The sequence below is a fragment of the Struthio camelus genome, chromosome 12, assembly GCF_040807025.1.
Source record: "Struthio camelus isolate bStrCam1 chromosome 12, bStrCam1.hap1, whole genome shotgun sequence".
NCBI lineage: Eukaryota > Metazoa > Chordata > Aves > Struthioniformes > Struthionidae > Struthio > Struthio camelus.
The window spans coordinates 6521247-6535292 of NC_090953.1; the positions used below are offsets into that span (position 1 = coordinate 6521247).

The 14046-nt window shown below is 39.4% G+C and overlaps 1 long non-coding RNA gene across 1 annotated transcript in view; it reads left to right on the top strand.

Annotated features, from left to right (window-relative positions):
* The window catches only part of LOC104148176 (uncharacterized), a 219514-nt gene that overhangs the window by 160461 nt on the left and 45007 nt on the right, over positions 1–14046 (top strand). The window contains exon 14 of the long non-coding RNA XR_011143681.1: positions 13330–13503. This is a non-coding gene — a long non-coding RNA (uncharacterized lncRNA). The remainder of the gene's footprint in view (positions 1–13329; positions 13504–14046) is intronic.

A 14046-nucleotide genomic window follows, 5' to 3' on the forward strand; every position in this document is an offset into this window, starting at 1 on the left:
TTTAGCTTTCCGTAGGCAATATATCTTTAGCCTTAATTAAAATTTTATTTTAGTAGGGGGAAAATATTAAAATGACATTCTGATCATCCTCTAAGATGGAAAATATATGATAATATGAATATTTTATTAGACAAACTATTATTAAACAGCTGGTGCAAAATCTTAGCCACTGCTTAGCTGGGCTGCTTTGAAATGCAGGTCACTATTTCTTAATAACGGCCCAACAGCCTTCTGCTCATAATAATGACCGCAGACACACGAACGGCAAACACAAAGGAGCCCTAATATCTAGTAGTGGAATCCTGATATCCTGCAAGCAGAACTGGATACCTGCAATGCCAGCCCTGTGAATGCTTCCACTTTTTGGGTAAAAAACACCTTTTTATTTTTGTGGATTCCCATACAGTAAAGCCTGTTTTATTTTTCCTTTTGCCACCCGATAAGGAGGTCACAATGCCTCTTCTCACTGTATATCCTGATGCTGTTATTTAGGCCTGTGTCACCTCCGGCCTGTAAAGCTGTCTCCACAAAGCTGGCCTGGAAGAGTAGCTGTAATCTGGCTGCCAGCGCAAAATATAGCTGCCTACTTTGTGGGCAATGCTTCTGCTGCGGAGAGTACGTCACCTGGACCTGTGACTGTCAGGTCCCGCGTCTGTATTGAGTTGGATTACAAGAGGCACGTTCTTCGGCTCGGGATATCTGCAGGAACGAGTTTCAGAAGGTGAACCAGCTTAGCTGTTTTAATTTTGGTGGGAGCCAGTGGTGAGCTGTCAAAGCAAACCTCTGAGCGTGGAATTTGCATCTCCCGTTAATTCCGACGCCTGAGTTTGCCGACCTTCAGGCAATGCGCAATCCTGTCTATTTACTCAGTTGGTTCCCGAGTAAGCTGTCAGTTTTTCTTTTGGAAAGTTCTCCGCTTCCCACCCCCATCATACGGGACTCTGAGTACAATAAAAAATATGTAGGCCTTGAGTGCACACAAGGCAAACTGTTACTCACTTAGGCAGCCAGATTAATTTTTCAGTGACAGTAAAATGGCTGACATTGTACATAAAGTGCAACAGACAAAACTGGCCTTTTTGGAAATTTCCCATCCCATCAATTACCACCTGCTGTAGGTTCAAGAATTTTGCCTTGAACAAACAAAGGAGACGGCGTTTTTGTACTCTTTTTTTTTCTGTTGAAGGTGGTGGTGTCATCTATCTGAGTCTATATCTGAATATAAATGTATATACAAGCTGTCTTGAGGTAATGGAGTGCTCTGAGTATAGAGAGGATGAGGAATGTTAAAGGTTAGGTTTAATTTGCTTAGTCTTTGAGACATACGCGGCCCGGTTCTGCCACCTTTGCTCGCCTGGAGCTGTACTTACTTAGCAATCCCACGACTGCAATCAGCAGAACGGGATTAAGAATGCCCAGCCAGTTCCACACTCATTATAACAAAGAGAATATTCACAAATTAAGAAAGGAATCAAGGAGGCAGAGAAAGTATCAAAAGAAAACATCTCTAAAAGCTTAAAATCACAGAAACCCAACTCTTACCCTTCCTGCAGCCAATCAGAATATTGACTTTGATTTTCATTTGACTTTTATTTAAAAAGGGCCCTTCTACTAAAAAAAAAAAAAAAAGTGGCTGATGAAGGGTGGTGTATACACATATAATGGCTCCTTCCTAAAGCTGACCCATATCTGTTTGCCTTAATCCTGCTCTTGTCCTTGGACAAAATTCCACTGGGGTTGATGGACACTCATCACAAACTTGGATTTGTGTCAGCAATATTAATTAAGCTGATTCCAGACATACGCAGCTCAACACAGAGGAGTCCTGTTTTACATCTGTGTAGTCCAGGCCAAACTCTCATGGACTTTCCACTCATCAAAATGAAATGCCCCTGCCATGAAATGTATATGAGGCATATACAGCTCAACTGAATAGCAGGCTAACAGCTGTACACCCAACTAATAAATTCCCTGAATACCATGTTATCAATGTTTGGGATGTTCTGCTAACCCCAGATTTTCTTACTAGTAAGAGCATTAAGGAGAGCTATTTTTCTAGGTCACTTGTTCTTTTTGATCTGATACATCTTCAAACCTTAGTGACTTATGTGGTTATCTGATCATGTGAAAAAACACTGAGCAATATAGTGTGGCCGTTTTTAGTGTGAGAATGTTGCAAATTTTTACAGCATTTGTATTTTGTGCTGGGAATATTACCTATGAGAAAAAGCAATTCTAGGTTCTTTTTTTGTTTAACCAGTTAGAAACCAATGCTTTGCAAGTAAAGTTTCCTATCTAAATGCTTTAGTTTTGTTTTTCCTTTAATGGTCTTTAATTCATGTTTTTCCTGAAGTCCAAGAAATTGAAATATTAAAAGCTTTGAGTTTTTTCCCAGTCTATATATATGTGCTTGTGTAGGTTCTAAAACTGGACAAAACAGATCTCTCAGGTCTAGTTCACAGCAGCTGCTGATGTGGAATCTCTTTTCTTTCTGCTACTTTGCTTTACTATGAGCATATTTTACAGATTATTATAAACAGCAGTGGCAGAGGATGGAGGCCTGGAGATAGAGAATTCTTCTCTACTATTCACACAGAGAAATAGAAAAGTGATAATTTCTCAAAGATGATCTAAGTGACAAAGTTTATAAATAAACAAAAATGGCTGGAACATTTTGGAGATAGTAATCAAATACGTTTATTCTAGATCATTACTGATAAGCCTGCAATTATTATCTGTTATTAGTGACACTGTAAAAACAACTAACAGTTTCTTAAAAAAAATAGAGGAGGTAAAAACCTCAGAGATTTAATGCAAATGGGGTTGATTCCTCTTCAATCAGTGGGCTTTTAAACTTACTCTAGGCTTTAGATTAGCAGTGAAGTCAGCGCTGGCATGGCTTATAGTGGCTGTTAATGCAACACATGCCTATCATTTGCTGTTGACAGGCATTAATAAAAACCTAATCTGAGGAAATTATGAAAAACCTCCATATTATGCAATCTGGTTTATGTTTTGGCATGTGGCAAGCAGTGATCTAACACAAAGGAAACCATCATGTATAAACTTTACTGCCATTGTTTCCACTGTAAGGGCAATTACCTCCCCCCCTCCCCCCGCTTTTTTTTTTAAATATGTTTGATCCTTTAATTGCCTCAAGACTCAGACAGGTTTGCTTTGTGGTACCATGGGTGTTACTTTAAATCTTTCTTTTGCAGAAGCAGGAATCCTGAACAGCAGTTACTGATTCCAGGTCAGCAATAGGGAAGTTCAACTTCTATATATCCCTTTTCTTCTGGACTCTGCTCCTCTTTACCCCAACACTGGCTTCCCTGACGTTTTTCCAGAAGTCCCATTCCCTTAGACCCTGAGATCTTTTCAGAAACCTCTCCCTTATTTTTCTTCCCAGCTTCTCTTTTCACTAGCATAATCAGGGTGAACCTACCAGTGCACTAGTTTCACCTTTAGCTTACTCCTTTTTCCGTTGGTTGCTTCTCTGGTGCTGATGGTGATAATTCATGTCTGGTTGTGTGCAGTGACACCTTCTCTTGAGTTTATCTGGAGCTGCACAGAATTCATTGGGTTTCCCTGCATTCCCACTGGCACGTTAAACCTTATTTACTAGTTTTATCCTATACACTAGACAACACGTGCTCTCTCTTAAGACACCATAAACTTCAGTTATACTTGTAATTTTGGGTGTGATTCTTCCTTTCTTACTTGTTTGCTTGCCTGCTTGCTCTGTCTGTCTGTCTGTCTGTCTGTCTGTCTGTCTGTCTGTCTGTCTCTTTCTTAGGATTTTTTTCTTTTTTGGTTTTTGTAAGCTCCCTGACGAAGTATTACTATCCTAATAAATTTTAGTCACTGGCTGACTTATTGTACTGCTAAACTCTTTAAAATATCCTAAAATATAAATGCATAAGGGAACTTCAAAAAAGACATGGAAGACAATCAATAATAAAAGGGTGAGAAACGGGGTAAAACAATTCTGTAGATATTCAGACCTGGAATGTGAGTGCTAGGAGCAATCTTTGGATAAATTCAACCCAGATTTGGCCTGCAGCTCTAAGGTAGCAATTCCAGTGTAAGAGCAGACCTCTACCCCGTGGTAAAGAGGTACAGAGTAGTGCCTCTTTGAATTAGTTTCAAAATGTTGCTGTGATGCAGGCGAATGGCTTCTAGATGCCGGAGTGCAGTGCACCAACATAATAGCATATTGTTAAGTCACACTGCCATTAAAGGATATAGTTATTAATCAAATTAAGTCAAAACACAAAGCAAGTACAAATTAGTATCAGATGACATGTCTCACTATGAACAGAGAAGAAGGAATGGAGGGAACCTGCCATTTTAAAAGAAAACAATCTTTCATAAAACTAAAACAGAAGGTGAGGGAGTATTGTACTACATAGTAACTGGCAGCTGGTATGTGCTATCTAGACAGTATTTGTCTTTTAATTCACATGACAGTCTTGGATCACTGCAGTATAATCGGTATCTTTCAAAAGCTTGGGGTGAACTATAAATAGTGTTTGTATTTGGAGATGTGGATGAAGTTTACCAAGAAAGACAAAAACACTCGAAACTTAAGGGGTTTAAAATTTTGTTATTTCTTCTGTCTTGGTACACATCTAGTCAGTGTAATTTTTTAGCTCCAGAAGGAATCTTAATTCTCAGTGAAAGATGCTTTGGGGATGGGGGGATTTAAATTGCCGTGTCATTAAATTCTGTAGATACATGTCATTTGTGGGTTGCGAAATTGGTCCAAATGTGATTTGTGCATGTTTGTATAGATAAACTTTCAAAACAATACACAGTTCACTAGTTTGGTGCAACTGTGATAACTAATCACATATGAGCACATATATTTACCCATAATTATATGGGCATAAGTGTGTACGTGTGTGCTCCTCAGTAGCATATAAGCCTCAAACCCCCAAATTCTTTCAGTTATGGTAAAACTTTGCTTGTGAGTAGTTTGCTGAAAACAGTTATGCCTACAGCGCCTAGAGGTAGCATAATCATATTCAGTAGTGTTGTAGGATTAGGATTATGTATTATTATGTGCATACTTGCAGTACATTTAGTTCATTTGTGGATCATCAGAAGCAAATATAAAATGGAAGCACAATCTTCTGCACAGGGGGAAAAGAGGCCTTTTCCCTCTCTGTTTTGAAGCCGCTGTGTCTGCTTGGGCATTATATACATGACTATTATGGGGTTCCTCTAGCTTAAAAATGAGCCTAAATTCTGTTTACAGAAAGATTTGGATTTTTTTTAAGTGTTGGTTCGGTTTGAAACATGACTGGGAGGTGGCTTTGTGAGTTACCTGTCAACATTTGGAGTGTGTTTACTTCATTAATGGTTCCTGAGTGTGAAAATTTGTTTCACTTCTGCTCTCACTTCCTGAGTCTATGGTTTCCTCATCACTGTGACATTTCTGAGACATGGTGCTAACGTACTACTTCTGCGAAAGAGAATGTCATGGAATGGAATTACAACCTTAAACAAAAGTCACAACAGCAAGGCAGGGAGTCTCAGGTGAATTGCTTAAACAGTGCTTGTTTGTATTAGCTCAAATGTTAATATGGGCTGCTCTCTGCCATTATGTATTTGTTATGGGTGACAACACCTGCAGAATATATCTTTCAGAGCTGGAGAAAGAACAAACATGGGCCATGACTCAGTTCCTTACTAATAAATGCGCTGAGATGTCACGTAGTTTGTTATTTCTCTTCTTGTAAAGTATTTCTATATTAAATGGAGGAGACCTACAGGAACTGGAAATGGGAATCTTCAGGGATAAAAAAAGTCCTGAAGGGGTATTTGTAGACAATAATAACTATCCTACTGAATTCAGTAGAATTAGGATCATGTTGAGCTGCTAATGAATGGCAAATGAACTCTTTTTTTAAATCAGAGTTTCTTGGCGGTGACAGGCTTATAGGGTATCTCAAGGCTGTATGTGTATGCATCATGATGAATAGAAACAAAGGAAGAGGATGGATTTTCAGGAAGGTCCACCTGAAATCTTGGGAAGATACAATCCTAATAAACTAAGCTGTAGTAGTTTTTAACCATGATGGTGTTTTATGCCCTTGGAAGGCTGGTTTATAATATGGCAAAAATATAATGTGATGAAAATGTCTAGAAAGAGATTTCAAGGGCGGTATGCTGTGTAACACCGAAGAGTTTGGAAAAGTGAAGAAACAAAGGGTGGAAGGCCTCTACTAGATACATGCTGACTTCTCAGTGTTAGAGAGGCTGCTAGGCCTCTTTAAAACAGACTAAAACCCAACATGTGTGCTTCAGTGTTTGCTCAAAAGGAGTGAGCTTAAGCAGCACGTTAAATTATTTGCTCATTTTGAGGCCTGGATGGGAGGGGAATATAGCAATCATTCTAATGTGTTAAAAACAAATCAGCTCTCGTGTAATTGGGCACAGCTTCCCTGGAGTGGAACGCCTGGAGTGGGGTTGCACCTGTTGGAGGCAGGGCTTCATCTGGTCTGCTGAAGGTGAGTTTGGGGCCCACCAACACCTTTCAGATGGATCTACCATAAGTCAACAACTGATGATAACAACCTTCAACCCCAACGGAAAACAATCCTCGTTCCAGGAGAAATGTTCAGAGCCGCAGGGGAATACTGGGAAATAAACCTGCTTTGAGAAAGAATGGGCTTCCCATAAATAGCTGCAAGTAGTTCACTCCTTCAGAGAGCAAAGTAATGCAGCCATCTTTTTCTGTCCTGTCTACAGAGATACAGGGGAGATATGGGAAGCTTGTACAAATTGAAGTGAATGCATGTGTGGTCACATATTAAGCACTAATAAATTGGGAGAGCTGTTCCTGGCTGTGCCTAGATTAAGCAATCCCGATGATGAACCTTAGTTAAAAACAGTTATCCAGATACAATCAGCTTTTCAGATTTAATATTCCAACCCCAAAAAGGAAACAAAACAAAACAAAATCAAAGCTTCTAATCAGTTTATGATCCAGAGATTTTGCCAGCCAAACTTATTGGAAGAAGCAATGTAAACAGAAAGATGCAAGCAAAGTCAGTTAAGTGGAATTTAAGCTGTCAAGCTACAGTGTAGAACTCCATTACCATATCTCCTTGTGTTTTTTTAATAGTATTCTCTGAAAAGCACTAGATGTAATAAAGTCAATTTAAAATTTGTTCTACCAATCTTTTGCATCTGTAATTTTCCCATTAAATGTAAATGCCCATGAGGCATGCTATTTGCATTACATTGCATTTGCAGTCTTTAAAACAAACTATAAATCCCCTCCTTGTTTCATGTGATTGATGCTGTGTGTATAAATACCACCATAAACCTCAAAGGGGGCTAACAGTGACAGTAAATTAAAGTTTTCAAGTCTGGCAGCATCTTAGCACTTCAGCCCTTGATCTTAAGCAGCGTTGTTAACCCCCGCCTCATTGCCCTCCTGAACTCACCTTTTTTTTTTTTTCTCCCCTACTCTGCCCCTATTCTGATTTCCTTGGGAAACACCTTTCCATCGATACACGCTAGACCAAGTCAGGAATATGCTGTTAATTAAAAAGAGGCTGCAGCTGTTTGCCAGATAGGATCAGGCCTTAACTTCACTGTCTTGAAGTATCTGAGTTCAAGACTGTCAGGCCATCCTGGCTCTGTAAACTAGGCAGCCACAGCTCTCTTGATTTTCCTGCAACAATCCAATGATTAGCTGGCTTTTTGGCTCCTCCCCCCCCTCCCTTTTTTTCTTTTTGATTGCCTTTCTCTGATGCACTTTCAGGCCATATCCAGAAGAAAAGAGAATTAAGTTAGTCCAAGGTTAAGGAAATGCATCGTTGTGTTACTATTCAATTTGTCGGTTATTAGGTAGCCCCATTCTGCTTTATCAAGTTTTGTTATAAAACCCACCTTGGTTTGATCCTACTGAATCTTGGCTCTAAGAGATATCAGCTACTCCTGCAATGTCTACCTTTGTTTAAGTAGAGAGAGACATGATTTATACCAAAAGTATCCAAAAGGTTGCTTTGTGGGCCAAACGCAGCCTCATCATAGGCTAAAGTGTAGTGAAGACAAGAGGGTTGTGCTTACCACCACTAGGGACTGAGTCCTCTCTATTTTGCATCAGAACCAAGCTCCACTAGCTCAGCTCTCCATCTTGTAGCCAGGAAAAAAAAACAGTATTTTTTTGGTTTTTTTTTTCCTTAGGAAGAAATAAAAAATACTTATGGGAGAAAACTGAAGCTTTCATATAACATGCACTTAAATCTGTGGGGCAGAGGGAACTTCTTGGAACTGGAAATGCTTGTAGGTATGATTTTTAAAGATAGTGGTCAAAGGTGGAAAGAAAAGGAGAGGAAAGAAAAGGAGAAAAAAAAAAAGGTGAAATCAGAGTGCAGATGAGGCTAATTAATTAATTCAGGCTCCTAATCTCCATCAGAGGTCCTGTGAGAATCTGGGACTGGGTAAAGTGTCCCAGGTGGAGGCTGCCTGGGCCTTGTGTAGACCTCAGGGGAAGGGAAGTCTGTCGCAGCTTTCCTATCACTTTTTCCTCTGACCCTTCATGCTCAAGGGGGTCTTCTTCTGCCTAGGAATGAGATTTCTTTCCTCCCTGATGCTTTACAAGTCGCTATCTTCTGTAAGCGTCTCGACTGCAATAACCTTTAGAAGTCAGTGGTGTCTGAAGTCCTATCGGTCTTCTTTATGACATGGAGAGTGTAACAAATGAAATGCTTTTCCTGCAGGCTTTTTGAAGGATGTCAGTTCTTGGTAAAAATTAGGAATCTACATGATCATTTATTTCCTGAAAGTGGCTGAGATACATGAATACAAAAAGAATAGGAAATAAAGTGGAAGTTTTAACTGACAAATTGGAGTCTTGAAATAAAACAAGCAATGCCGTTAAGGCCTAATTCACTTTAACCTGGATTTAACAACTGCAGAGGCTGTAAGGCATTAGCATTTTTCCTGAGGACGTGTGTGTTATGTATGTTGTTGTTGAACACTGCTAACTGGATGCAACAATTTGAATCGAACTGTGCGGAATGACAAATCAATAGGCGAATTTTGATGGTTCTTCAACTTCACTTCCTACAGAAAGGTTCCCTATGGGTTTTATCTTGGCATAGAGTTACCAGCATGTCTAAAGTAGCCCAGGAAACCACAGTCTTTCATCTGTTTTGACAATGCGTTTTAGAGGTGCCCAGATCACCTCCAGCCAAACCCAGGTTTATGCATGCTTTTGACTGATATTGGGTAACATTTCACCAAACCTTGCCAATCGCAGGTTTTGTAATAAACCACCAAGCCATGCTTGGCTGTCGCAGCAGGAGAGCAGTATCTTCTCATCATAGTCTTAGGCATGATGATTAATTGTTTTGGTTTCTCTACACTTTTGCAGTGAAGGAATTCCCATTAGTAGTCTCATCAGCTACTGGGGCAAGTGACTCTGCACCAGTATGAGTTAAGCGTGTAACACCCTGGCGCAGAATAGCAGCTACTAACACGGACACAGAGAGAGAGAGGGTCAGTCTGTGGGGCATTTTACATATAATCCTTAAAAAGGACATTGATATTGCAAGACTCTTGTGACCAAGTTTCTCTTTGAAAAGGTTAAACTGCAGATAATAAAAGCTGCTAAAAACCCCACTGTTTTTATTCTGAAGCATCCCCCTCTTAACTCTTTGTCACCTGTCCCACTGCCCTCGCCATCAGTTCTGCCCTTTGACATGGATTTGAGGTACGTGGATGCTCTGCTCTTCCTAGGTGTTCGTAGCAATTTGACTGCAGTCAGCTGCGTGACACTTCGAGCAGTGCTCTGGGAACGTGATCCCTAATCTTATAAAGAAGTCACTGAATGATTCTTTTAAACATCCCTTGATTTCCTTATTAGAGGAAGTTCACTCAAAACCAGAACCTCTGTGTGTCTTGCAGGTCAGTGAAATAACTCAGGACTTTCCTTCTCCTAGAACTGAATCTCCTGAGATCCAAGTTTACTGCAATCCGATTCAAATTTACAAACTGAAATGAATAAAACTCAATTTTGATAGTGCTAATATATACACACACACATGCATCTATATATTTTAAATACACTTAAATTTCATTAGCAATGATTGTTTAGAGAAACATCATTACATTCCTGGGCTTGGGAGCCTTCTCCAGGGTTGTGAACAATCAAAGATTTATTTGAGCTTTCTGCACACTGGGAAATGAAGACACAGAATCTCATTATCATGTCTATTAAAAGGCAGAATCTGGGGTACATCTAAGAAAAGATGTATTACTTTTTAAACTGCGCTGCAAACTGTGAAGTACTACAGGGACTTGAACTATTTAAAAATACTCTGGGCTTATGAGTAAGAAAAAATAGGGTCTCTTTCCCAAACAGTATAAAAATATCACACCATTAAGTTCTGCTGTTATTACAGTCTTGGAAATATGATTGTATCTACTTTTCCTTCAAGCTGGTTGATCCCTGGGTTTGATACTGGGGTCGAGGGACCATGGAGGGCTACCGGAGTGAGTTACTTAGGGGACAATGCAGTGGGGGGTATGAACAATGACCAGTTAAATTCTAGTTAACCCCAATTATAAACCTTCACCTTTGTTAATTGGATTAATTCATCAGCAAGCACTATGCTTACAGTGTGTTGGAGGCACACGATCCAACATTTTCACCATTTATTAAAAGTTAAAATCTTTTATGTCATCAGTCTGTTGCGCACAAATGGCCATGCAATATATTACAGTAAAGGTAAAATCAGGTTAAGTTTACCTATAAATTAGAAGATAACATTTATTATAAGAATCCTTCTTGGAAGTGAAAAATTTGCCTCGCAAGCACTTTCTGTAGTTATTAAAGATCTCTAAGCTATGAATCTCAGAGCTTAATTAAAAGCAACAGAGATATGTCCAAGGAAGGAAAGAAAAGGTCTGAACATCAGTATAGGCAGTTTCCTTAGATTTGCTTTCTTCCCTTGATCAGTATCTGAAATGTTGCGTGCATTGGTGCAATGTCTTAATGCACTGACCTCTGGAGACCTGAGTCCAGTCAATGCCCAGCTGGGGTCACAAGTGGTGGTAAATTGGTTTCCTTCTAGAGCTGAAAGGTTGGTTATATCTTTTGGTACCCTGGTGGTCACAGTCCTATGTGGACTTCCCATCAGAGAAGCAAAGGTGATTTTACTCCAGGTGTAGAAGGCAGAGAGCTTGTTTCAACAGCACCTGCTCAGTCTGGGCCACTTTGAATAATCCCTCAGTTTCGCAAACGCCAGAATGACACCGTTTTTCATGCTAGCGAAAATCATACAAGTACTTTGCATAAATAGGGACAAGTTTTGCTCTCAATCCCATATGTGCAGTAAATCTAAACTAATCCCTCTAAATTGAAAGGGGTAATTTCTAATTTATATTGGTGGGAGTGGCACATTTTGCCCATGATAACCTTTCAGCAGAACCACTCAAAGCAATTTGCATGCATTAGTAAGTTCCACAACATCCCAGTGGTACAGGTGAATACTGTATATATCAAATATATAAAATATTATATACATATACATACACACATACAAACACCCCCCCACCCACCCACCCACCCACACACGCATGTATACATACATATATATATATATGTATAAATGTGCGAACACAAATCATAAGAATGCTTTTTTTACTCTCCAGCAATATTGAAACACTTTTGTATACCTACAAGTCAGGACCTTCTGTTAACTCATGTTCTTCTTTCCTAGGTGCGTGGGTCATCATTTGATGAAGGTTTGCCTTTGCAGGGAAGATCAGTTGCTGACTAACCATTTGGGTAAAATAATGCAGGAATCTTTTTGAAATTTGTTCAAAAAGTCACATTTTTACTCTGAAAGAGGTTTTTAAATGTAAAATGTTTTGGGATCTGTCTCTGAAAAGGTATATTTTTTTAAGAGATTAGTGCAATATATTTCTGGCACTGTATTTCTGTACATTTCAACATGCTACGTGGTTGGGAGGTTTGGACTAAAGAGAAACTTAAAGGAGAGCATAATCATGTTTGCGACACTGAAGGGGCAGGGAGCAGCTGACCTCTAATAAATGCAGGAAGAACATCATTTTAGAGTTGTTACTAAAGGCAAATAGGAGTTGGGCTTAGTCTTAATTAAGAACTGCGTGTTTGTAGCTCTTGCAATCAGACTGGATCAAATATCCAGAACACTGCCCCCATTTTCACACACTAAGGAGTGACATTGTCATGCTAGCCTCTCCTTGAAAACCAAAAGATCTTAAAAGGCAAGCAAACAAAAATTCCAGATTATGGAAATTAATTAGAGCACACAATGCTGCCTTTCTCAATGTTCAGACTCAACTAATTAGGGATTAGATTATTCAAGAGCAGGAGATCAATTAGGATTGCTTTCTGTAAAATTCCATGGTGAAATATAGTTACCTGTTGAAATATGAAAGAAATCATGCCCGTGTACAATGGACGGATCAAGGCACAATACTGCACGTTGACAAAATAAATTATGAAAACAATAATCATGTTTATCTAATCTCTTTGTTGAAAACTGTTATTTTGATTCCAGTGCCAGCTGTCTGAAACTTTAATTTAAGTGCTTGCTTGAGGCAAGACATTTGGGATACTAGTTTAGAATGTTTTATAGCCTAAGCAATATGTTTTACTAACCTCAAATACTATGATGATTTTAATGGTAACTGTCATATGTTCGAGGAGGTTTCAGGGTGATCTTTGATTTTATCAGGTGCTTGCACGCCTGATGAACCCCAATATTTTTTAAACTTCATTAGCTACCAGCTCCCCAGGAGTAGTGGTTAACTTCTCTACAGGAGGTGGGGAGAAATATCAGGTAACTTACTTCACTGCCTCTGTTCTAGTGTCAAATTAGTGTGTATGTGTGTGCAGCTGTAATCTGGGGAAGCAGTAAAAAAAATCCATCTATATTTCAGCAGTAATGCAAAAAAGGCTGATAAAACTAAGTGTTTTGTAATAAATATTATTTATTAGGAATAATTAACATGAGCACTAAACTATTAATTTCAATGACCAGTGCCTGCTAGTACACTTAAGAAGAGTACGTCATCACTTCTCTCATGGTCTGAATCTCCTCTCCTTCAAAAAGTGAGGGTCTTGCCACTTGCTCCTGAAGGCAGCAGGGCGACATTGCAAGGGGGAAGGAAAGCAACTGAACCCGACACGTCCTCAGGCTTCAGTCACTTGTTTTGGAAGTGGGGACTGTGAGGTGTTAGTGGTGGGACGTGGAGCAGTCGAGAAAGCCAAGGTTTTAATTGTTGCTCCTGAACCCGTGGCTCTTTTTGTTCCCGCAGAACTCACTCACCGTCGTGGTGCCTCAGTGTCCAAGCTGAACCCCAGGGCTGGCAGCGCTCGCAGGGGACTGCAAAGCCCCTTCCACCGAGCGCAATGCTCGGTGGCCCTCGGAGCAGCGAGTGCACATCTGGTTCGATGTGCGTCAAGGTTTAGCAGGATGTGTCTTGCTTTCGGTAGGTTTTCTGGATTCACTAAAGTGAGTGGAAATATTTTCAGTGGTTCTGTTTACTCTTCTGAAATGCAGCACGTAAGATAAAACACATGAATGTACAGCTTTTAACTTAAGGGATTCCAAGTAAGTGTTCTAAAGATTTCTTCAGGCAAAAGGTAGGGTTTTTTTTTGCTAAGTTTATTTGTTTTGAATGAAATATATCATCCTTTTCAATGTGTTTTTTGGCACTTTAACACATAGTCCAAACCAGAAGTTAATGGCTGATTGAAATAACAACTTTGAAAGGGATTTTTTTCAAAGCATGAGAAGGATTTCTTTGCTAGGTTCTGGCACACTTAGATTCATTCATCCTTTAGCAGGACAAATATTTCTTTTCCTAGTTACCATTCAACTTATGTTTTCTAGTCATACCTCCAGTATTGTTCTTTAATTATCTTCACCTGATTTTAGTCAGAATTTTTTGCCTCAAACAGTTTCCATCCAAAAAATTATTTACTTGAAATGTGATAACTTCAATTTCAACAGTTTTCATTTTCTCATTAGG